We start from the raw sequence: 24,722 nt of genomic DNA on the forward strand, positions 1-24,722 counted from the left end.
TAAAACAACTATAGACTATTCCTATATTCTATATATATTACAATGCAGTATCATCCCTGTGATGAACGCATAAGATACCAGGATTACATTGTTGCCTTCTTTATATTTATACCATCTTCCAAATTACGTTTATAATACTGATCTTTCTGTAATACAACGTGCCCATGGAAGCTAACTAGTCGTCTATTACGTTTTGTTTTATGTATATGAAGCATACATATTAATCATCCGATTTGCAGCCACCTCTAAAGCATTTCTGGATGTATGTTATTATTATTATTGAGTTGAGTTGATTTTGAGTTTAACGTCCCTTTAAGCAGCGAGGCTATATGAGACGGGACCTACTGATTAACGTGGAATTCGAACCACATGAACTCCTGCCAAGAATCGAATCCGGGTCTCTCATGCCAAAGGCGCGTACGCTAACCGCTTAACCACGAAGAAACTCATTATTATTATTATTATTATTATTATTATTATTATTATTATTATTATTATTATTATTATTATTATTCAACCACTAAAGAAAGAAGCAAAGGAGGAAAATATGTTGTTGACCAGACCAAACATACATCGATGGGATTCAGGAGCGTCATTTCAGATTTTGCTTGGGGGGGGGGGCAAGACCTCTTGATATAAGTAAAATTTTGCGTTTTCTTACTGATTTAATACTATTCTATTGATAAAATCTATATAAATCTCAATCTCAGAGGCGCAATTGCCCCTCCCTGCCCTCTCTAAATGACACCCCTGATGGGATTCCTCATGGCCAAGTAGTTAGAACTTCGCTGCCTATGCAGAACAGGTTTGATTCTCGATGGTAGGTACTGTGGTTTGAGAAATGAAATGAAATCTTTCAGTTTAACGTCCCATACTTATGTCCGCTAGGGTAAGGGAGACGATGATCAAAGTAAGTGAATGATGATGGAAGAATTGATGGAATGAGAATGTTGGAGGGAAAGGAGTACCCCGAGAAAATCCACGCACACGATGTTGCCCACCCCAAACTTACTTGGTCGAGGATCGAACAAGGGACCTCACGCCACAGAGACAAGGATCTACCACTGAGCCACCGTGCTCTCTAATGTGGTTTGAATGAAAGCTACGGATCTACGTCTAATATAGCCTAGTAGCCTCGGTGCTGTATCTTTGAAAATGAAATGAAATCTTTAAGTTTAACGTCCCACGGTTATGCCGGTTAGGCTAAAGGAGACGGTGATAATGAGAAATGAGTGAAATGGTGGAATGAAGAAAGTGGGAGGAAACGGGAGAGCCCCGAGAAAACCCACGAGCACGGTGTTTGTCCACCACAAAGTCCACACGGCGCGAGCTGGGATCGAACCAGGGACCCCAAGCACCGGAGGTGAACGCTCTACCAATGAGACACCGCGCCGCCTGCTGTATCTTTCCATGTATATCTTGTGTACTAACAACCCAGTCCCACTACAGAAAAAATACGTGGGTATTGAAAGGTTTAAAAAACAACAGAGAAAACAAGTAATATATCAGTGTCTGCTATCAGTTGCTTGACGTAAAAAGCATTTTTTTTTATTTCCATTGCCCAATAGTAAAATTGCCCGTAGGGGTTACTAACTGGTGGATCCTTTTCATTGGTAGCATTAGCGGGCGGGTTGTCATTATTTTTGTAATACCCAGAATTCAGTAGCATAGAAGCGACTTAGCTTCGTCTTGGCTTGACATTTGATGTGCAAAATTAGTATAAGAAGGAGAGTGGAAGCGTTTTTGATCGTGGTCACTCACCTAGGATTTCAAGTAAGTTGGTTTTCCTGCACTAGAAGATCTACTATTTTACATTTCAATTAGTTTTGTTTTACTTTCACCTCAGTGCTGCGAGATTCCGTAAGCTCGTTTGTTTTTTATTTACGTAAATGTATGAAGGTATGTTTATAGAAGTAGCAGTTTGTGTAGACTACGTTAATCTTTCTTTTCTTTTCTTTTTTTTTTAAAGTTTAATGTCCCACGATTATGCACTGGGGCTGAGGGAGACTGATTATGAAATGAATGATTATGTTGGAATAACGAAAGTGGGAGGAAACGAGAGAACTCTGTGGAAAAAAGGGCCATTGTGTTTGTTCATCACAAAGCGCTTGGGAACAGTGTAGACCTATTTATTCCGTTAAGCCCCAATAGCTCTTCAACTTTGACAGTAATTACGGGGAAGGTTCTAGAATGCTGGTGCGCATATATAAGTAAAGAGAGTTGGTACCCAGGATGGTTACTTTCTTCATCAAAGCTCAATATTCAATTCACATAGTAATGCCAAGTGAGCGATAGCGAGTCAAGATTACTTAGTAGTCAGGGTGATTATTTTATTACGATTGAGTGGTTCTATTAAAAAGGAAAAAAAAAACTGGCATAATTACGTATAAATATATTTTGGTTAGGTTTGCTTAATTTTCGTTCACTGGTAAGAGTGCACTTTGAGCAGAACAAGTGATTTTGGGTATCTTTTAGTTTCTCCCCCCAATCCTGCAAATATAAGATCTCCAGTGTTACTTACTAAGGGAAATATAACTGAGCGAGTGACAGCAAGCGAACGGGGTTAGACACCCCGCAGGGCTCGGTTTAGTATTGGTTCCTATGAATGTTCTGTTTAAAGTGCATTTTTACCGGTTCACTTACATAGTAGGTCTGGACCGACGGAGTTTATGGTACTTAACCTTGGAACAAGGATTGAACAGGGAGTAATTCCTCACGTCAGAAGTGACCACACTACCACTGAGCCACCGTGGTCCGAGCTCTCATTTCATAACTTAAATATCATACAATATTGACTGATGGATTAAGTCATTTGAAATCTTGGAGCATTTTGAAATTACTCAAAGGTGTATATAGGTTGCATAAAATATTTTTTCTTTACGTAAGTAATCGAAAAAAATGTCCTATGTTGGTTGAGGAACGTATCTTCACATAGAGTAGTATAACACGGTCATGTCCGTAGCTAGGATGTAGGCCAGGAGAGAGGGCTTGAGAACCCTTTTTGACCATCTTCAGGCCTTCTTGAAACTTTCAGCTTATTGGTATGTATATATGAAAGTAAAATGAGCTCAAATTAGCTTCCACAAAAAATTAACTCATTCCCTTGCCTTAGTAGTTTGAAATATTAGAAATTAGTAATATAATTTTGAATAGTTAGTGATATGCGATGGTTCTAGCTTATGACGAACTGGTTCCTTGAAATCTCTGGTTAGTTCATATTTGGTCTAGAAAACATAATTTTCAAAATTAAAACATGTTTTCATCGTTTTGGATACATAAATTTGGAATTTAGGTATACATTCCTCCCCTCCCATCTGCGTTAACTTGATATGGAGAGTTGGCGTGTTTGCTATTTGTATTTGTCTTGGCACTTGATTTGGTTACTAAACCATAGTTGAAAGCCATGGGTATGCACGCAAGCCGCCACGAGAGTCTGCAACGGACGTTAAAGCAAATGCCTGACATGGGTTCGAATGCCAGGCAGTTTAATTTCACCTTTCACAGTGAGACTATTGTAGGATTGGACTGGGTTCATATTCTGTGCTTGGTAAAAACGTAAAACAACTGAATTTTAACTTGGACAGATGCTATAGATGTTATGAGACAGAGCATGTTATATATCGATAAGTAATAGTAAAGATATAATGTGGTTACTAACAGCAACGTGAAGACCACATAGTAGTTGGTAACTGTATTTTCATTGTTTTACGAGTGGTGGTTCACGGTATGATAACCAGATTTGATCAATCAAGTACTTGTATTACATTTTATTACGTTACAAGCAGTGGCGGATCTAGCCCGGGGCCGGGGGCGCTAGGCCCCCCAGTTTTTTGAGTGACAGATATAATTTAAGGTATTATTAATATTTCTTTCAAAGTTTATAGTAAACTCATGATATACCTACCATAGTCTGGGTTCTGCCCCCCCCCCCCAGTTTTTACCTTCTAGATCAGACTCTGGTTACAAGCGGGACGTAAAACTGAAAGATGTTTTACTTTGTTTCCATGCGTTTTCTTTATAGCTGTGCCCAACCTGGGCTAATGCGCCTGCCTGCATTCCCTAATGTCACGAAGATAATTGGGTCTACTTCTTTAGTTGGTATAGTTTAAGGGCACCGTCATAAAAATCGTTCCGTGATATTGGTGTGTACCAGTGGCGTATTTACGATTTTGTTCGGGAGGGGCTTTGTTAACTTTCGGGGGGGGGCTTTGCCTGGAAATGTGAAAATTCTGCAAGATATTTCATTTACTTTACTAAGTAAGATTTCGGGGAGGGCTTAAGCCCGGAAGCCACCCCCCTAAATACGCCACTGGTGTGCACAGTTCACGATTTCAGATAAACTGCGTTAAATAGCATACTATATACCCTGTTGGCATTTAGAATAAGATTCCTTCTCAATTCTTTACACTAATTTGATTTCTACTATACATTAAATATATTGTTACTTAGTATTTTAGTAGTCTTCCCCACTGGTCTAGTGATTTCCGTGTGGCCTTGCTAAACGTGGCCCCTCGTCCGATTCTCGGTGGGAGAGTGGAAACAAATTACTTCCATAAACGCGTTCACTTCTATTAATTGTCAGTCTCTTTTGGCCTAAGGTCGTAGCTGTGCGACATGAAAAAAGAAAAATAATTTTTAATTCCCTAGTTTTGGTTTTGTGTAGGTCTACTTGCTGGAGTTGAGACCTTCAACGGAACAGTAAGTTATAGAATTTATAACTATTTAGTTTAATCAGTCGGAAATTATTCCGGTTCCTTGAGATTCATTCGGTTATTAGTTTTTCTTCATAGTATTGTTTCACTATTTCTAGAAGGAATTAGGTATTAACAAAGCAACTAATACGCAAAAACTCGCTATGCTAGGCTTTGATTCACTTGAATTATTTCTCCTATTCCGTTTGTGTTTTGATCCCCAGTTGCGCACATTCTAGTGTTTTGTTTTGAGGCCAGGCCCGTAAGTAGAGGGGGAGGCTAGTGGGCAACTGCCCCCTAAACTTTTCATGGCCCCTCCAGACCTCAATACAGAAAACACAATTTAGATATTTGTAAGAGAAGTTTTGATGACTTGCCCCCCTAATATATTCATGGTCCCTCTAAACATATGTGGCTGGTTTCGGGCCTGCTTGAGACTACGTTTACCCTGTTGTATCCAGGTGGGAAGTGCAGTAACTCGAAGGGTTCAAATGAAGCTTCTTACGAGAGGGTGACTTTTCTAGATATACAATCAAAGCTATTTATATCTCAGTGATGCAATACGAGGGTTGCACTGAAAGTTTCGGGAAAATGATAGAACGCAAGAACATGAAAGTGCATTTTTTTATTGCTTTTGAAAGTACTCCCCATGAATAGCAGTGCATTTTCATGCGATATAACCAAATCTTGAAACAGGTATGCCACTCCGAGGTTGGTATCTGTGAAACCTGCAGTTTGTATGTCTCGATGGCTTCTTCTGGAGGTGCAAAAGCGCTTCCCACGCAACATGTTCTTTATTGTTGGGAACAAAAAGAAATCACTGGGAACTAAATCAGGGAAATAAGCCGGATGTCATGACTTCGCTTTCCTGGTCCAGAAAATCATTTGTGGCAGCTGCTGTGTGCGAGCTCGTATAGTCGTGTGCAGAATGATACGACGGTTGAACTGTTTGCTCACATTCAGTACTTCTGATAGACATATGGTTGTGTACCATTCTGCATTGACTGTTCTGCAATTCTCCAATGGTACAGTTGCAATATGACCTGATTTACCAAAAACTTATGCAATCGTTTGTTTGGAGGCACAGTGTGCATGAACAACTTTGATTGGTTTAGGTTCTCGCGGAACACCCACAGCAGATCGTCGCTTTGTTTCCGGTTCGTACGTATATATCCAAGTTTCATTACCTGCTCCAATGTTAAACACCGAATTAGATGATCCAGACTTGAACAGTTTCGTTATAACTTTGCACCACTTTACACGGGCGTCTTTTGTGCGCGACTTAAATTGTGTGGGATCCAACGAGTGCAAAGTTTTTTTACACGTAAATAATAGTGCAATATTATTTGTATTTGGCTCATTACAATGCCTAAGATTTCCTGAATTTCGCGATAAGTCACATGCCAATCAGTGTTCATAATTTCACGAACAGCAGCAACGTTTTTGGGCACAATGACTGTCGATGGACTACCTGCACAATCTCCATCAGTCAGGCTGAGCTGACCACACGTGAATTCCTGAAACCACCTGTAAATTGTCTGAGATGGGGCTTCATCAGGAAAAGTAACAGTTATCTGATGAACACATTGTTGTTGTGTTAACCCTTGCCGAATATCGTAATAAATCATAATACGAAAATGCTCTCTCATCAAGTCAATTTTTGTTCACGATCACCTCACTTCAAACTAGTGCCCTGCAACGACAAAGATTGAGAGTTATAGAGTTATATACGGTTTATCTTTAGAGTGAACACTATTAAATTACTTGGAGAGGGGAAATCTTCCTCATCCTCCCGTTCATTCGAATCTTCTGGAAGCTCATGTGGTGCGTATTCCACGTTAAAGATCTAGAACCAAGTCTCAGATAGCCTCGGACCTGAATTGGATGCTAAACTTCGAACCAACCACGCTTGTGTAATGACTTGTGGTTTATTAATTACGAAAGATTGGTAATGTAATGTAATTATAATGTACAATATATGTATTTTCTCTGTTAAATCATGGGTCGCGCTGGCTCAGTGGTAGAGCGCTCACCTCTGGTGCTTGGGGTCCCGGGTTCGATCCCAGCCCCCGCCAAGTGAACTTTGTGGTGGACAAACACCGTGTGCGTGGGTTTTCTCGGGGTTCTCCCATTTCCTCCCACTTACTTCATTCCACCATTTAATTCATTGCTCATCATCAGCGTCTCCCTTAGCCTAACCGGCATAACTGTGGGACGTAAAACTCAAAGGTTTCATTTCATTTTTTCTTAATCTCTTGCACCGACCGACCGATCTCGATCAAATTTCCAACGTAGATGCGGTTCTGGCCTGGGAGTGTTTTAAGCTATTTACTTTGACAGTAGAACTTAGGGGAGGGGGAGGAGGGGGACAGAAAAAATAAATGACTTAATTTACTTTGAAGTGTAAAAGTGCGAGCGTTTTCTTCTCTCTCTCTCTCTCTCTCTCTCTCTCTCTCTCTCTCTCTCTCTCTCTCTCACTCCTCCAGTCTCCTCTCACTTTTAGGGCCTGCGGTGGCTCAGTGGTAGAGCGTTCACCTCTGGTGCTTGGGGTCCCGGATTCGATCCTAGCCCCGCCAAGTGAACCTTGTGGTGGACAAACACCGTGTGCGTGGGTTTTCTCGGGGTTCTCCCATTTCCTCCCACTTACTTCATTCCACCATTTCATTCATTTCTCATAATCACCGTCTCCTTTAGCCTAACCGGCATAACCGTGGGACGTAAAACTCAAAGATTTCATTTCATTTTTTCCTCTCACTTTGATTTCATGATTTCGCACTCTGATGAAAAGTATTAAATACCGCCAGGAAAAGTACTAATATATAACCTCTCTTTTAGGCGCCCCTCCAACCACGCGCCCGGGACACGTGCTTTGCTTGCTCGCCCATAGCTGCGGCTCTGTGAGCTACATAAGTAACATACAATGCTTACGTAATACTTTGGGTAATAAGTACTATTAAGAAAGGAAGAATTGCATTTTTTTAACTTTGGGAAAGAAGCTACTATGGGATTAAAGATAAGGTAGGAAAGGCAACACATTCCAGTCTATGCTTTCACCCAGCAGACATATTGTTTGGAACCAAAAAAAATGTGACTTTTGGAATCTTGTACTTAGGTTCACAGCGGAAGCGACGAAATAACTTGAATCATCCATTGTAGCTCTCCCCGCAACCAGTTTCTAAAATGTTGGCAATAAGTTTGCGAAACGAGAGGTGACGACTCCAATTTTGGGTGAAAAGTCGCTATAAGAAATAATCGAGAAATTCATTGTCTATAAGCATTGTAAAAGTTGTAGATGTAAACTAAACAATATGTTCTACTCACTGGCGCAAATCCCGGGGGGGGGGGATGACGGATACATGTCCCCTCCAATCTTGGAACTGAGGGGGACTTCTCCCAAATAATCCGATTTGAAATGTGTTTTTTGGGAGAAATTTGATGATTTTTGTCCGATTGCTACAAAGGAACGTGAGATAAAATAGATGTCCCCCAGAATAAGCCTCAAATCTGCAGCCTCCTAACGCTAAAGACAACTCTGATCCTCCACAACATTGTTTTTCAACTTCATAAGTATTTTGGACATCGCCAAAAAAAGTATGGTAACGGTCTTACCCTCTCCCCCCCCCCATATAAGCATTGTAAAAGTTGTAGATGTAAACTAAACAATATGTTCTACTCACTGGCGCAAATCCCGGGGGGGATGACGGATACATGTCCCCTCCAATCTTGGAACTGAGGGGGACTTCTCCCAAATAATCCGATTTGAAATGTGTTTTTTGGGAGAAATTTGATTTTTGTCCGATTGCTACAAAGGAACGTGAGATAAAATAGATGTCCCCCAGAATAAGCCTCAAATCTGCAACCTCCTAACGCTAAAGACAACTCTGATCCTCCACAACATTGTTTTTCAACTTCATAAGTATTTTGGACATCGCCAAAAAAAGTATGGTAACGGTCTTACCCTCTCCCCCCCCCCAATGTTGAAGACAGATTTGCGCCGCTGGTTCTATTCACATCTTTGTAAACAGAGCGCAACCAATCCTTTAATTCAGGGATCATTTCAGGTTGTTTCGGGTACTTTTGTTCATGTTGTGGTCAAAATAGTTCCGAAATAATTAACACTACAGTACTTACGTTAAGCAATTTTTTGTAAAAGAAAACGTGCAGAATAATTAAAAGACCCCAGAGGACAAATATAACAAACACCTTCTTCGCCTTTATTCACGCATCTATAGCTAATCTTGTTGCTATCGGTAATGATGTATTACGTGTGTCTCTCAACGGAAACTCTGCGAACTAAAGGACATCAAGTTTGTAGTTATTCTTCGTTAGAGGGCAAGGGTAACATAACAATGCAGGATTGTGGAGTAGTGAGTACGCTGTACAGGGCCGGCGCTAGCAGTTTTGCCGCCCTGGGCGGTACTTTCAAATGCCGCCCCTTTAATCCACAAACCTTATTTTGACAGAAGACATTCAGATATTAAGAAAAAGTAAGATACCATATTTAAAAACATGTATGAAAAGGAAAAGTAAACAAAAAATTGAACTGCCTCTCTCGAATGCTTTAATATTTAAACGACTCCATACATGACACAATATTCAGTATGCTCGATTTTGCTGTACGTGATATACAGCAGGGCATACAGTTTTTTTTTTTTTAATGTATGCTTTAGTTCGACTAAGAATTTTAATTTTTAAGCTTATTTTATATCAAAAGGTGTTTCCAATAGAGTATGGAGCAAAAAGATAATATAGTGAGTCAAATATTACGGCAAAAGTAAGTAATTAGCTTAAGACTTATAATGTACTAAAACACAATAGAAATACACAATTTAACATAGTTTAATTGAAAAAACTTTTCTTGTTTTGGTATGAGCAAATTCCTTTATCACATTCGCGTAGTCCAATGTTTCAGCCAATTGATGTTCCATTGATATCATCACTAGAGCACTTAAACGTGTTTGAGATATGGAAGAATGTAGATAGTTTTTAATAAGCTTAGAGTAAGTTTCGAAAAATTTCTTTCTCAACTTGCCACTGTTACTGGTAAGATAAACCAAATCATAACTGCAACACTGACATAGGGAGCAAAGTCATATTTCTTGATTAATTTTAGTCTCTTTTGATGAACTTTTAGGCTTAATTATAGCGGTTAATAGTTTCAGTTCGTCTTTGAAATCACGGGTTAATATCTTTCGATTCTTCGCGTATTAAAATGCAGGCACTTTTCAGACAAAAGTTCAGGTGGCATATCGTTCAGATTATTTATATCGTAAAGAAAATCGAAATACTCGCTGTGATGTTTAAATTGCCCAAACCTTTCTCTTAAATCTAACACAATCACGTCTAGAAGTTTGTAATAAAAATCGATCTTGTATCTTGTTTGTGGATCTTCAATAGCTTCATCTTCTGCCTTCTATTGAAACTGTCTCTTCTTTCGACTTCGAGCTTGCACTGTATTGCCTATCCATGGATCATCCATATCTAATGCTGATGCCAACTCCATCGCATCAATTAAGCAAGGTTGAAACTTTGCATCATTTCTGCTCCTCTGAAAGTTCTCAGATTTGTTTTAAAGAAACCCTACTGGATCAAACACACTTTTGTTTACTATGTTTATGTGGAGTGAAAAGTCATACCACATAACGAGTGAGTAAAGAAAGTAAAGCCACGCAGGTGGTTTGCTATACACAGAACATCATGGGCGATCATTCTATTATATTGTCGTTACTTATTTGAAGTAAGGTATCATAAGCCTCTATTTGATATCTAAGTGAAGTCAGAGCATCAACTCGACTCTCCCATCTTGTGGTGCTGAATGGTTTTAAAGTGAGGCTGCTAATAGGTTCCTTTAGTATGGCCCAACGTTGAACTGACGCAGAAAAGAAGTCAGAAACTTTTTTTTAACTATACAAAAAAAAAAAAAAAAAAAAATGAAACGGTGGACTTGAGATGTTGTGGCTACATCGTTAACGATAAAGTTTAGTAAAGAAACATGTAAATCTTGAGAATTTATTTTTTCTTTTCATATTGGAACTATTGTCATATCTTTGGCCCTTCATATCTTCGATAGAAGTTCATTTCTTTTAGCCGTTTAATTATTACTTCTGTCAGTTCTAGCTAGACCAGTGATGTCTTTTACTGGTACGAAACCAAGAAAGTGTTCGCAAATTTTTGTAAGCCATTCTCCATTATTGTATGTGATTTGTACAAAACGAACGATCCTTTGTACCAGAAATATCTGGTGTACAGTCTAGCACTATAGTATAATATGTTGCAGCTCTCAACAAAAACAGTATTTTACTTTCAATTTACTCACTAAGAATAGGAATTTAAAAAATTTTGGACATCTTTTCCTCAGTAATGGTCGCATTTATTTTGCCCTCCCATGGTTCTTTTAATGTGTTCGGCCATGATTTGTATTGCTTAAATATAAAAACAATTATATATATATTTATATATATTGTTGATAAGACATGATAATGAACAATTTGTAAATTGGTTAAAAACTCGCTGCTAAAACCTAAATGTCTCTAGGTGCTGTAGGCTAGAACCGCCTGTCTCAAGTGGGAGTGTACCTTTTGCGTACTTGGAGTGGAGCGTTAGAATATTGCTGAATAGAAAAAAATATAAAAGACACTTGACAATCTTATCCGCTCTAGCTGAAAATCTTATCTACGCTGCTGCAAGGGAAATCTTGAACGAGATACCTGTGGCTAGTAGTTTGATAATTGAAAATGAGGGGGAATGCTTTGAATTTCCTGAATCTGAGTGAAGTAAGTTTAAATTACATTCTCAGGGAACACAATTTTATTTTTCCATGTGGGCCTATTACGAAGCATTATATTTTAATAATATTCTTTTCTTTTTCAAATTTTGCCGCCCACTAGACGTGCCGCCCTGGGCGGTGGCACGGCTCGATCCCCCCTCGCGCCGGCCCTGACGCTGTATTTCCAAACTCTTCATCACTTGCGCTGATTAAAACAAACAAACAGAAAAAACTGTTTTGAACTAATAATGCTTCTCTACAGATGAACATTTTGTTTGCAGCAAAAAGTCGCTAAATGTGTAAGTAGGTAAATCGTCATTTAAAAATCACCCAAAAAAGTCTCCAATCGGAATTTTTTTTGTCGCTATCGTAGGGCGACCATACGTCCCGTTTTGACCGAGACAGTCCCGTTTTAGGGGCGTGTCGCGGCCGTTCCGTCAGTAGATGGAAAAAAGTAGTATTCGTCCCGTTTTATGTAAATGAAAGAAGTAAATAACAAACCCAATACCTTTACTCCTTTTAAAAGTATAAATAATAACAAAGCGGCAAAAATTGAACTGAAATTCCCTATATTAAACATACTCTATAGTTCGCAGTACTGCTCGAAAGGCAGCAGAGGTTTTAGCAGTTGGTTGTGTTGAACAAATTTCAACGTGTCTTTCCTTTTTGATAAGTACCCGCTCTGTAACAAAGAGAGAGAGGAGGAAATCTGATATCAAGGCACTGATAAGAAGAAAGGTAGATCTAAAAGTCTAGGGTTGCAAGAACCTGTCCCGTTTTTAACTGAAAATTTTATGGTCAACCTACGCTATCGTTGAGGTCGAATTCCCCTTATTTAGCGACTTTACCCAAAATTGGCAACATTGACCCCCACCGAACAACACCCCGTTATCTTTAGCCTAGCCAGTATAATAGTGGGACGTAAAACTTAAAGATTTCATTTCGAACAACACTCCCAGAAACCTATTGTTATACCATTCCCAAAACACCCTTTTGTACAGTTCTCCCTATTCGAAAAAAATTGTAAATAGCAGTGTTCATAGATAAATATGGAACTCAATTTTCCTGAATTTTCCAGGTTTTCCAGGTATTAATTTTGCAATTTCCAGGTCTAGTGGAAGAAACTAATAGTACGAGAACACATAAATTTTAAGAATACTATATTTATATATTTGAGAATGGCCACCCTTCTCCCCAATGAACGATTGCAATTAAATATTGAGTCACAAGAAAATAAATAATTAAAATAAATAAAATTTAAGTTGAAAAATATTAAGTTGAGAAGCCTACTAAGGGAATTATATAATACTTTTGTTCCATACTTGAATACATTCAAAATATACAAAAAATATTGGCTTGGGGAAGAAAAAAGGGCCCGCGAGATTTTAACTGATTCTTGTAGTACTCGACGACAGAAATAGATTACTGAAAGAATTTTCAAAATCGGCACAGGCAAACATGAAGAAAATCGCATTTTCAGGTACCGGTTCAAAATGGGAAGAAAAAAGGACCGCGAGATTTTAACTGATTCTTGTAGTACTCGACGAGAGAAATCAATTAGTGAAAGAATGTTCAAAATCGGCGCAGGCAAGCATGAAGAAAATCGCATTTTCATGTACCGGTTCAAAATGGGGAAGAAAAAAGGGCCCGCGAGATTTTAACTGATTCTTGTAGTACTCGACGGGAGAAATCGATTAGTGAAGGAATTTTCAAAATCGGCGCAGGCAAACATGGAGTAAATGGCATTTTCATGTACCGGTTCAAAATGGGGAAGGAACAAGGTCCCGCGAGTTTGAACAGCTACGATGTATGTTCACGAATGTGCCCGTCTTCTCAAATTTAGTTAATTACTGTGACACTGAAACATGTGACACAGTCACATTGTGGATGACTCTGCAATCGGCAACCACTGCACATATACTCCTCCTGCCCCACAGTTTGATTATTTCGATCCATTCCTCACGTGCTAACGGCATGGTTCAACATCTGCAAGAAAGAGGTAAATGTAACGTTCAATTGGCAATAGCTTTTCACCAAATTAAGCTGCATGAAATCTGATTGCATATTTGACATACTGAGAAAATTCTAGCCCGTGGCCATATGTATCACATATCCCACCAGTTCATAAAAATTTTGAACACAAAATTACGGTCGTCCGTGTGACGTACTCCCAAAAGGCCTAATGTGTATCACCCACCTCACATTCAATGAAACCACATCCGTGTAGAATTTAGAAAGGAACTTCTTATGATGTATACAGGATGTCTCAAACGTTCCCTGACATAGGTTCCCTGACGACAAAATGTAAGAGGAAAAACATCTCGAAATATGACGTTTTCAATCTAAAGTGAACACTTTTTTTAAAAATCGGACAAGATGAATGTGCTGTATACTCTTTATGCACCCAATTTTAAATGAAAATGCAACGTTGTCATTTACCTGGACCCACGACATAAGTGAATGAAGTTACTGTTTGAAACGGGGGCTGGCCATCGACATGTTAGCGTAAAAGACAGTAACTTCACTCACTTCTGTTGTGGATCCAGGTAAATGGCAACGTTGCATTTTCATTTCACATTGGGCGCATAGAGAGTGTACAGCGCAAACGGGCCATCCGATTTTAAAAATTCCTTCACTTTAGATTGAAAACATCATAATTGGATATGCTTTTCCCTCCTACATTCTGTTGTAACTCTGATAATAACAGTTACCCTATGTCAGGGGACTTTTGAGACACCCTGTATACCTTATTTAATGTATGTTTGATGTCACTATAACTGTAGTATAATTTAGTTTGTTTAAATTTACAATTTAATACAAGTAGATTCGGATTTACATGCGTAGGATTTTGTATGCATCTAACTAATGAATTCTTTTATATTTATGCTTAACTTAGTGACTTGGCTTTGGACTGCAACTGATTATTGTAACCCATTATTGCTTGAGAAGAAACAAGATATCCGAATCTTCATTTGGAGAAATCAAAGTCTATTGGAAAGCTGGGGATTACAATCATTAATTTCTACATTTCAAGGTGCGTAGTAAATTATATATTGTGTTTATTGTTAAATTACTATTATTGGGTTTAGAATCAATGAAGCACTTCATGATATTTTATGGGGATCAAGATGGGTGCCGGATAGATAAGTATTTGAGCGTCAGGCTCTTATTTCTTTTCAATTTAATATTTAATCAATGATTATTTTTCTCCCTCATTATTCCACCAAATCGTATTCCAAGATCATATATCCATTTTTGTTCGATATATCCATATTTTTTAACATTATCTCTTTCATATTTCTATATTTTCGATTTTTGATATTGTTTATATTTCGATATTGCTGTATTTTTCGATATTTCTTTGGTGGACTTTGTGGTGGACAAACACCTTGCTCGTGGGTTTTCTCGGGGTTCTCCCGTTTCCTCCCACTTTCTTCATTCCACCATTTCACTCATTTCTCATTATCACCGTCTCCTTATCCTAACCGGCATAACCGTGGGACGTTAAACTTAGATTTCATTTTTTATTAATCTCAGCATTTTATAGTGTATTCTTAAGCTTAAGGTGATGTATAATTAAATTTTGAATTCAGTTAACTTATTTTGTTTCTCAGATTGTTTTTAAAATGTATGTACAAACGTTGATGTTCATTCTCGAGAGTTTAAAGTGACGTATAGTTATTAAACATAGTATTTAATATTGTACTCAACGTGGAAGTGATATACAGTTAACTTTTGAATTTAGTTAACATTTTTCTTTCTGAAATTGCTTTAAAAAGTATGTAAAAACGTTTTTATTTTCTTTCTTGAGTGCTAAAAGTGATGCAAAGTTATTAAGCTTACTACGTTATATTGTATTCTCAACCCTAAACTGATACACAGTGCGTTTTTGAATAAATTGTCAAGTTATTTGAGTGATGAACACTGGTAGAAAATCCTGACTACTACTGGAACATTGTGATTTTAAGGTGACGACTACTGGTGCAAGGATTTTAAAATATTGTTTTTGCTTCAAGGGCTACTCCTTTTTGAATTCTGACTACATGGTCACTATAGGAAGGATCAGTGAGTCTTTCCAACTATGGTACAGCTCCGACAGATTCACGATGCTCAGAGAAGAGACAAAATAGTATGTTTTCAAACTTAAAGTGAGAACCACTGGCGTTTTTACCTTGCTATGCAAAAGTGAGTAAGTACTCCAATGGGGTTCCAATGCGGTACCTAATTTCTGCATTTTAGATATATGGAAATACATGTCTCTAAAATGTAAAGAACTGATTTTTTTTTTTGGGGGGGGGAATAAACTATAGGTATGTGGGGCTTGCATACTTGACGCTACAATTCGGAAATTGAATTAAAATATGACTAACGGCTATCAAGATGTTGTCAAATAAAGGGAGGACCAACACAGTTAAGGGGTTTTCGTGTTAGATGCTAAAATTTCCGAAATCGGTCATGGAAAGTTAATAAACACCAGTAGCAATTTCATCTTAAAGTAATTAGATATGTTCATGGGGTGTTAAAACATCATGGAGTCTACCAAAATTAAATTTTAAAAGCTTTTGAAAATATAATCTGACATTTGTAAACAGTATTTGAAATATGTATTTACCCAAAACTTCCAGCTAGTACATCTAACATCTGGAGAAACACTGTGAAATAAAAGCTTGAAATTTCGGAAACAATTATTGGTCGCAACAAAATTAAATAAGATGGTACTTCTATGGGTTAAATCAGTACCTCAGTACAATTTCGATCGAAAGATTAGTTCAGTCCTAGGTTTTCTTCAGGCAATTCCAAGAGTTCATCGAGCTGTGCAAAAGAATGAAAATTCGCTGTCAATATCTAAGATAGTAACTAAGATATAAGGAATTATATATTTTATGACGTAAAAATAGATATCTTTATGGATTTGTACTTTTGGGTCTTTCCTATAAGAAAAAAATTCAGAAAACTACTGTATATACCTTAATAGACAATTCAGTGGGCGGGGACACAGTAGCTTAGTGGTAGGGTATTTAACTAATCTTTTTTTTTTGCAGAAACTATTGGAGTATTCACTTAACCCATAGAAATACGATCATACTTAACTCCCTATTTAATTTTAAAATTAAATAAAAGGAAATATTTCAGTGTAGCGACCCACGATTATGCATTTTAGTCTCAGGGAGATTATGATTAAAGCAAGTGAATGTTGTTGACAGAATTGATGGAATGCAAAGGTGGGAGGAAAGAGAGTACCCCGAGAAAACCCACGAATACGATGTCCACTACAAACTGACTTGGCCGTGGATCGAACCAAGAACCCAATACACCAGAGGTAAGCACTCTACCACTAAGCCACTGTGCCCCGCCCATTTAATTGTCTATTAAGGTATATACGGTTGTTTTCTGTAATTTCTTCTTCTTACAGCAAATACTCAAAAGTACAAATCCATGTGGGTCTCTATTTTTACGACGTCATAAAATACATAATTCCTTATATCTCGCTTGCTATATTAGATATTGACAAAAAATGTTCACTTTATTTCAGAGCCCGATGAACGCTTGGAATTGTCCAAAGAAAATTTAGAGCTGAATTAATCTTTCGATCGAAATTGTACTGACGAGTCTGAGGTACTCACTTAACCCATATAAGTACCATCTTATTTAACTTTTGTTAGGATTAATAATTGTTTTCTGAAATTTCAAGATGGTGTATGGTGTCTCTCTAGCTGCTAGATGTACTAGCTGGAAGTTTTAGGTAAATACATATTTCTAATACGGTACTCTTTACAAATGTCAAAATATATTTTCCAAAACTTTTAAAATTTAATCTTGGTAGACCCCATGATGTTCTTAAACTCCATGGAAATACCTAATTATTTTAAGATGAAATTGATACTGATGCTTATTAACTTTCCATGACCGGTTTCGGAAATTTTACCACCTAACACGAAAACCCCATAACTGTATGGATCCTCTCTTTATTTGACAATATCTTGATAGTCATATTTTAATTAATTTTCTAAATTGTACTGTCTAATATGCAAGCTCCACGTACCTATGGTGTCGCTTTTTATTTCATCATATTTCGGTAACTGTTAGGCGTACCGACTTGCGGTTTCGGTAAACACACACCTCTAACGTTATTTAAAACGTTATTAAGACATATTTTAGAATATTTAGAAATGAGAGTTCTGCGAATATCATGACACCCGAAAACCCCCATCAGGGCGTGTGTGTAGTGTATTTAATTGAAACTACTTTTGAGGTTGTTGTAAGCCCTCGTAATTACGTTTGCAAAACTGCACCACCTAGTACGCAAACCCCACACTTCTATGGTGTCGCTCTTTATTTTCCCATATCTCAATATCCCTAAGGCTTACCGAGTTGAGGTTTTCGGTAAACAAATGTCAGTTCCCTACATTTTAGAGACATACATTTCCACATATCTAAAAAATACAGACATTAGATACCCCATGGTACCTCGAACACCATTGGGGTACCCACTTACTTTTGAATAGTAATACATTTTGAGTTGTTGTTCAGCATCAATAAACACTTCATAGTTTCTCTACGTGCAACCCAAAAGTCCATACCTGACCGAACAGATTTTGTCCATTTTATCTCAAAAATGTTAAGATACTTTGTATTGTTAAGTACAACCAAGTTAAGCACACTGAATTTAATATTTTAAATATTTTCTGATTTTTGTTTCAGGTATTTCGTGCATCAAAACAAAACCAGGATTCTGCTTGGAAGACAGTGAAAAGAAGCAGTGTAGGTTGTGGCTAAAAGTACGTTCTTTCTGAAGACAGACCCAGTTGTACTTACATTATTTTGTACGAATATATAACCCTAATAAAAATACTGTACTACAAATTATTATTTCTTTCTTCCATAAATTAGAATAAAATATTATCTCTGTTTAAAGAAAATTTTTGTTAGTGTTAAGTCATTTCAACTCTTTTTCTCTGTAATAAGAATATTATCCCTCGCAATATTTTTTATCTTTGTGCTATTACGATTGGATGAAGTAAAATTCTATATGAAGCACTATTATTTCAGACATGCATTAAGAACTAATGTATTGTTCTGTATGTAAGGCAATGTGTATACTGAACATGTCTAGCGAAGTTGTTTTAATATAGAATCTATAACTCAGCTTTTCAGTAGTCAACTTTATTGGGAATCCGAAGAAAGAAGTATATATATATTTAAAAAAAACGTTGGACTTACCAACGTATGTGTTCGAATTCTGGACTAATCCAAATTATCCAGAGAAATCATTATATATTTCTTTGTTGATATTTCAGATGTGTCCTTTATCCAAGTCATATGAAACGGAGACTTCATACATCGCTATACTTTGTATGAACTATGTTCCGTATTTACTTAATCACTTTGTAACTTTCTCTAGGGTTGACAAGGCCGCAGGTGTCAATCGAACAGTTTAGTGTTTTACTCATGTCACCTTGTGACTAAGGTACGTCCTGTCGGTATATATATGGTACTGGGTTCAATTAGCGATAAAATACATTTTTAGCATTAAACAAATGTAAAAATCTACACGAAATGAGATACCATGATCTGACTTACGGATAACACCAAGCAACTAATGGTACTGAGTGTGATTGAGTTTACTATCTGGCTAAAATCAGTGTTCCTTTAGCTATACTTCTTTTCGTGCTCTGAATTGCAAAGATTGAAATAACCGTTTTAAATTATTGCATATATATCTTCTGAGTAATTCTGAGAATCATTGCTCTTTCTTTAAGCAATGTATGAGACTGTTAAACTGCTCGTTGCTTAAAATGTTGCACTAAGAAGGATGCATCCCGGAAAGTCCAAATTTGCAGAATGTCTAGAGCAGGGAAGGATAAATATGTTTAGTCGATTTCTGCACAACGCCTCCGCTGTCACCACGTTGTCACAGCGAATACAGCGGACGGTTAAGAATATTCTGCACTTACTATTAGGTATCTGCCTGGGAACTTTGGTGCAGCTACCCAGTCTCCTTCTTGGTGTCGCATTTTTAATGGCGAGTACTGAGTAGGAATCATCTTGTGAGCGAACAAGTTTTCGGCTGTCAGCATACTTTTAATTATTGCGATATTAAAAAAAAAAAACAAAAAAAAACATACCTGTTAATTAAAATGTACAGAGAAGTTTTCTGGAAAATTCTATTCAGGCCTCTTGTGGTAACAACTGCACTTTAGAAGAAGATACTATTAAGGAAAAGAATGAGGTAAAATAATCTTTATATCGTACAAGCAATGGATGATAACAGCTTAATAAATGATTGTACGTAAATCTTGTTTGAGTTTGAATATAGGATTGTATATGGCTGTGCATTTTGCATTATTATTGAAGTGCTGCAACTAACTAACTGCAAACCATATGATAAATTCTTACAGTAATATATCACATATTGATTTACTCTGTATGAAAACGAAAATAGTTTAACATATGGTTAACCTTCTTTGTGCCCATAATTTTAAAATTAACGCTTGTGTCACTTTTCAACACTTGGCTTTGCAGTAGCTTTCCAACGAATTAGCAGGAAGCCCAAACTTACAGGACACCCTGCAGGTAAATACATTTCTTTTGACAGTTTCACTGCTCCAAACTAAGATTTGAAAAGTGTAGTATTGTTAATTTTATTATTATTGGCACAAAGGAGATCAACCATATTTTAAACTATTTTTGTTTCCATACAGAGAAAAACAATATGCGACAACATTACAGTAAGAATGTATCATGCATTTTGCAGTATGTTGTAGCACTTCAATAATGGTGCACTATACGTACAATCTAGATCCTGAATATGTCCAATCCATATATTACAACAAGGCAATACGTATGCGATACAAGTAAAATCCGTATATTTCATATGGACAATCTATAAGCTACATACATCCAATCCATACATTACATATGGCCAACCTGTACGGGACATACGTATAATCTATATGCTGCATGCAGACAGTCTATAAGCTACATATGTGCACTCTGTATGGTGCATACGGATATTCTGTATGCTGTATCGGGACAAGCTGTGTGCGACATAAGGAAAATCTGTATAATACATACGTACATTACGTATACTGTATCTAGTCGTACGTACGGGGCACAAGTACAATATAGATGCTGTCTTGGGGTTGAACGCAAGAAACATACGTATAATCTATTTACTGCATACGTCCAATCCGTATATTACAAAAAGGCAATACGTATGCGACATACGTAAAATCCGTATACTTCAGACAAACAACCTATAAGCTACATACACCCAATCCATACATTACATATGGCCAACCTGTACGCGACGTACGTATCATCTATATGCTGCATGCAGACAGTCTGTAAGCTACATATGTGCACTCTGTATGGTGCATACGGATATTCTGTATGCTGTATCTGGACAAGCTGTGTGCGACATAAGGAAAATCTGTATAATACATACGTACAATACTTACACTGTATCTAGTCGTACGTACGGTGCATAAGTACAATATAGATGCTGTCTCGGGGTTGAACGCAAGAAACATACGTACATAGCGTATAATACATATTACTTGAAATTATGCTCTGTCCTGAGAGTCAGCGTGTGTCATCATTATTAACTAATATGCTGTATATGGTCCTGACGTCACAAAGCTAGATATCACCTCCGTATATACTTGTTACTGCAGATGACGTCACACGAATGACGTCATTGCACTTATGCAGACAGTGCGTATAATACATGCTTTCTCAGCTATACGTTTGCTGCAGGATGTTACTTACGGTTGTACGTTAAGTCCAGAAACTACAGGAATTACGAATGTAACCTACGTTTTTAAGTATGCCACCTACATTTTTTTTTCTCCGTGTAGTCTTGTGGGGGGGCGATGGAGTACCTGATGGTATCAATAGGAGGTTTCTCTGATTCTTTTGTTATCTCCTGCATCCTGATTTCACCAATTCTTAAATAATCACTCACTTTTATTAATCATCCGTCTTCTTCACCTTAAGGGGTATAATCATGGGGCATTAAATTCAGATATATCAGTTTCATTACTTTTCTGTGATAGTTGTAACAAACAACCTTTACACATATCAAACTTTTGTGACTCCAATTGTTATATTGTTGTTTATGTGCTACACATCTCACTAGATACTCATCTCACATCTCACATCTCTCTCAAGTGTGTTTTAAACTTTTATACGAAACAAAGTTTACGTATCAGTCTTATTCATATGTTCTTTATAATATACTTATAGTCTGAAGTTCTTTGCACATGAAAAACCTTGTCATCTTATCTAATATATTCCAGTGAGAGGTTATTTGATTTACGTTACTATAAAGTGATGTTATTGAGAGTTTGCCAATTCCCTTTTCCCGCTCTGGCATCGTGACTGATATTATCTTTGAATCAATTCATGTATTACGTACATATGACACAATGTAAGTATTCATTACGAAAAAATTTAATGTTCTACGGTTTTATGACATATACTGTGGCTGACATACTATATAGAAATCAACATGGTAGTGAACAAGCTAACAATAAATTTTGGATTTAAATTAAACGAAACGGTAAACGCTAATTCAATATGATAATTTCAGGATTCCTTGGGTAAGGGGAAGAGAAGACTCCCCACGACATAAGTATCTTCACATTTTTATTTATGTATTACTAATACTAATCATTAAAACGTATATCCCCCAAATTTAGTTTAATTGTAGGAGTGATTTTACAAATTTTGATATTGAATTTGGACTCTCTCAAAGGTTTTGGACCTCTCCCAAAATAAATTCCTGTGTATGTGGCTCCTTGGAGTTGAAATGAAATGAAATCTTTGAGTTTAACGTTACATGATTATGTCCTTTACGCTAAGGGAAACGAATGATTAAAGCAAATGAATGATGATGGAATGATTGGTAGAATGAATATATGGGAGGAAACGAGAGTACCCCGAGTACGATGTTGTCCATCACAAACTTACTTGCCTGGAGATGGAACCAGGGACCTCACGCACCAGAGGTAAGCTCTTTATTACTGAACCCCTGTGCCCCCGCTCCTGCCTGAAGATATAGTTATGAAAGAGCAGATAACTTTTCAGATGTACTACGACATGAAGTGTCTGCAGGGGTAAAAATGGATCTGAATAGGTAGGGGGACGTCACACCGTCCTCCGTGCCTATCTTTGCCGATTGTAATTTTTGTTTTAGGAAGTGGAGGGACGTCATAGATGATTTTTGGAAGTGGGGAACGGCGTTCTCCCGCGTTTCCCCTCACTTTTACTCAAGGGCGCCGATTTCTCTGTAAATTTGGGGGGCCCCATTCAGACGTAGACGGTATATATATATATATATATATATATATATATATATATATATATATATATATATATATATATATATATATATATATATATATATATATATATATATATATATGAGGATTTTAAGACAATTTGCATTCAAATTATGCCAAATATTGAATATTCATAAACACAGTAGAGACCCACATGAGCTTTGGGGGGCCCTTGCTGCAATGAGTATCAGCACTTGGTTCTCATTGCAGTTGTTTCTAGCTAATTAGCCTGGATTTCGTTTCTTCTTTATTCTAATGCGTTCTAATTGCTTTGCGGTGCTGTATCTATACGCCGACATTTTTGTGACCCTAGAGCAAATCGAACTGGGGACCACATACACAAAACCCAGGCGCGCTTAACTATTTGGTTATATGGTAACGCAATTCGCTTATCTCACCGAGGCAAATTTTGACTAATAAGTGCCTTGAAAGTATTTTTCCTTTTGTTCCCATTCTTTATTTACAAACCACGTAGTTTAAATAAGCTACGGAAAATGAAAACGGCAAAATATTTTTTTCATTTGATATAATAATTGTAAACAGGCAAAAGAAAAAAATGAGACGGGGGTGGGGGAGGTGAATAAAAAGAAGAAAACAAAAATGCCATACAAATGCACCAAACGGAACTTGTTTCAAGGTAAACAGCTTCCTTAAAGCAGTACAAGCTCGTTACATTAAAACTACTTTGTCTAAAATCCACATATGGAAATGGAGTTAAATACTTAAAAAAGCAAAACGAAGTGTTAAATACCTTTAAAACAGTAAAACGAAAACAGAACATCTATGTTGGAAATTCACAACTGGTTAAAATAACTTTTAATTACATCCTATATATTCCTTTTTATCTGGAGGAAAAACCCTCTTATTAATTCTCGAGAGAAAAAATGAAATTAAACTTACCGGATAGCACTAGTTAAACCTTGAACAAAGATACAAGTTTCAAGAAACAAACTTATTGTCAAAGAAAAATATAAACGCTCAAATACGGTAATAAGATTCGGGCTACAATGTAAAAATTAGCTAAACTTGAACCCTTACATACGTATATTGTAAAAAGTGTAGATGCGTACTAACCTGGGTATACAAAGAAAACAAATATACAGGTATTTATGTCGAATGACCCCTTCTCATTGAAATCCTGGATTTATGTAATACTGCACTTCGTACAACACGTGTGTAATCATTATTCAGTGTATTGACTTATGTATCAGTTGATTTGAATTTTGGTTTTGATTTGAGTTTAGTGTTCCTTTCAGAAGCGAGGCTATATGAGACGTGAACTTACAGCTTTCTAGCCAGGTAGAAATGGAATGGGTCAGTGGTTCAAAATTTGTGAGTCTTTGAGTCTTGGGTCAACAGGACGTGACCCACTGCTACCTACCACCCACCGTGACCCACTGACCCACTTTGACCCACCGACCCACTCTGCTCAGCGCATTGCAGACAGGCCGAGTCAAAGGTAATTTTCTTGAGTTGAGTTCCGAGCCGAGTCACTGTTTTTGAGATCGAGTTTCGAGTTGAGTCGAGTTTGATAAATGTCTCGTTCGTTCAGCTCGTTTTAACTCGTTTTGAAATCAACTCCTGATTACACAGGAAAGCGAAAGCCATAAGAAATGTAAGCAGTAATGTGAAATACTTTTAGTGTTGCTCGCATCTAACGGGACACTGCTCGCGTCTCGTCTCGATAACGAGACACAATAGAACTTTATAAAGAGAGAGCCCCAAATGTCGTGAGCATCAATAAAAGTATATGCTGTAGTTCTTACAATCGGAGTTGAAACCTGCACGGTCGAATTCTTGAGCCCAAGCAGAAGCCTAACCCGGGTAGTGATGTCAACCGGCTAGGTTCGGTTCAACTGTGCGAACAGCTCGAGCCGGCTTGATTGGGATGAGCTACCGACTCGGCTCACTTGAGCCATC

At 37.3% G+C, this 24,722-nt stretch overlaps 1 protein-coding gene and 1 long non-coding RNA gene across 2 annotated transcripts in view; one reads left to right on the plus strand and one right to left on the minus strand.

Annotated features, from left to right (window-relative positions):
* LOC145690409 (ATP-binding cassette subfamily G member 4-like) overlaps positions 1 to 24,722 on the minus strand; it is a 265,830-nt gene that overhangs the window by 173,030 nt on the left and 68,078 nt on the right. The window lies entirely within an intron of this gene.
* Positions 1,251 to 18,302, plus strand: LOC145688945 (uncharacterized). The gene is made up of 3 exons (XR_014132025.1): positions 1,251 to 1,773; positions 14,354 to 14,491; positions 18,160 to 18,302. It is a non-coding gene; the product is annotated as an uncharacterized LOC145688945 (long non-coding RNA).

The sequence above is a fragment of the Thermobia domestica genome, chromosome 7 (assembly GCF_964235325.1).
Source record: "Thermobia domestica chromosome 7, izTheDome1.hap1.1, whole genome shotgun sequence".
In the NCBI taxonomy this organism is placed as follows: domain Eukaryota; kingdom Metazoa; phylum Arthropoda; class Insecta; order Zygentoma; family Lepismatidae; genus Thermobia; species Thermobia domestica.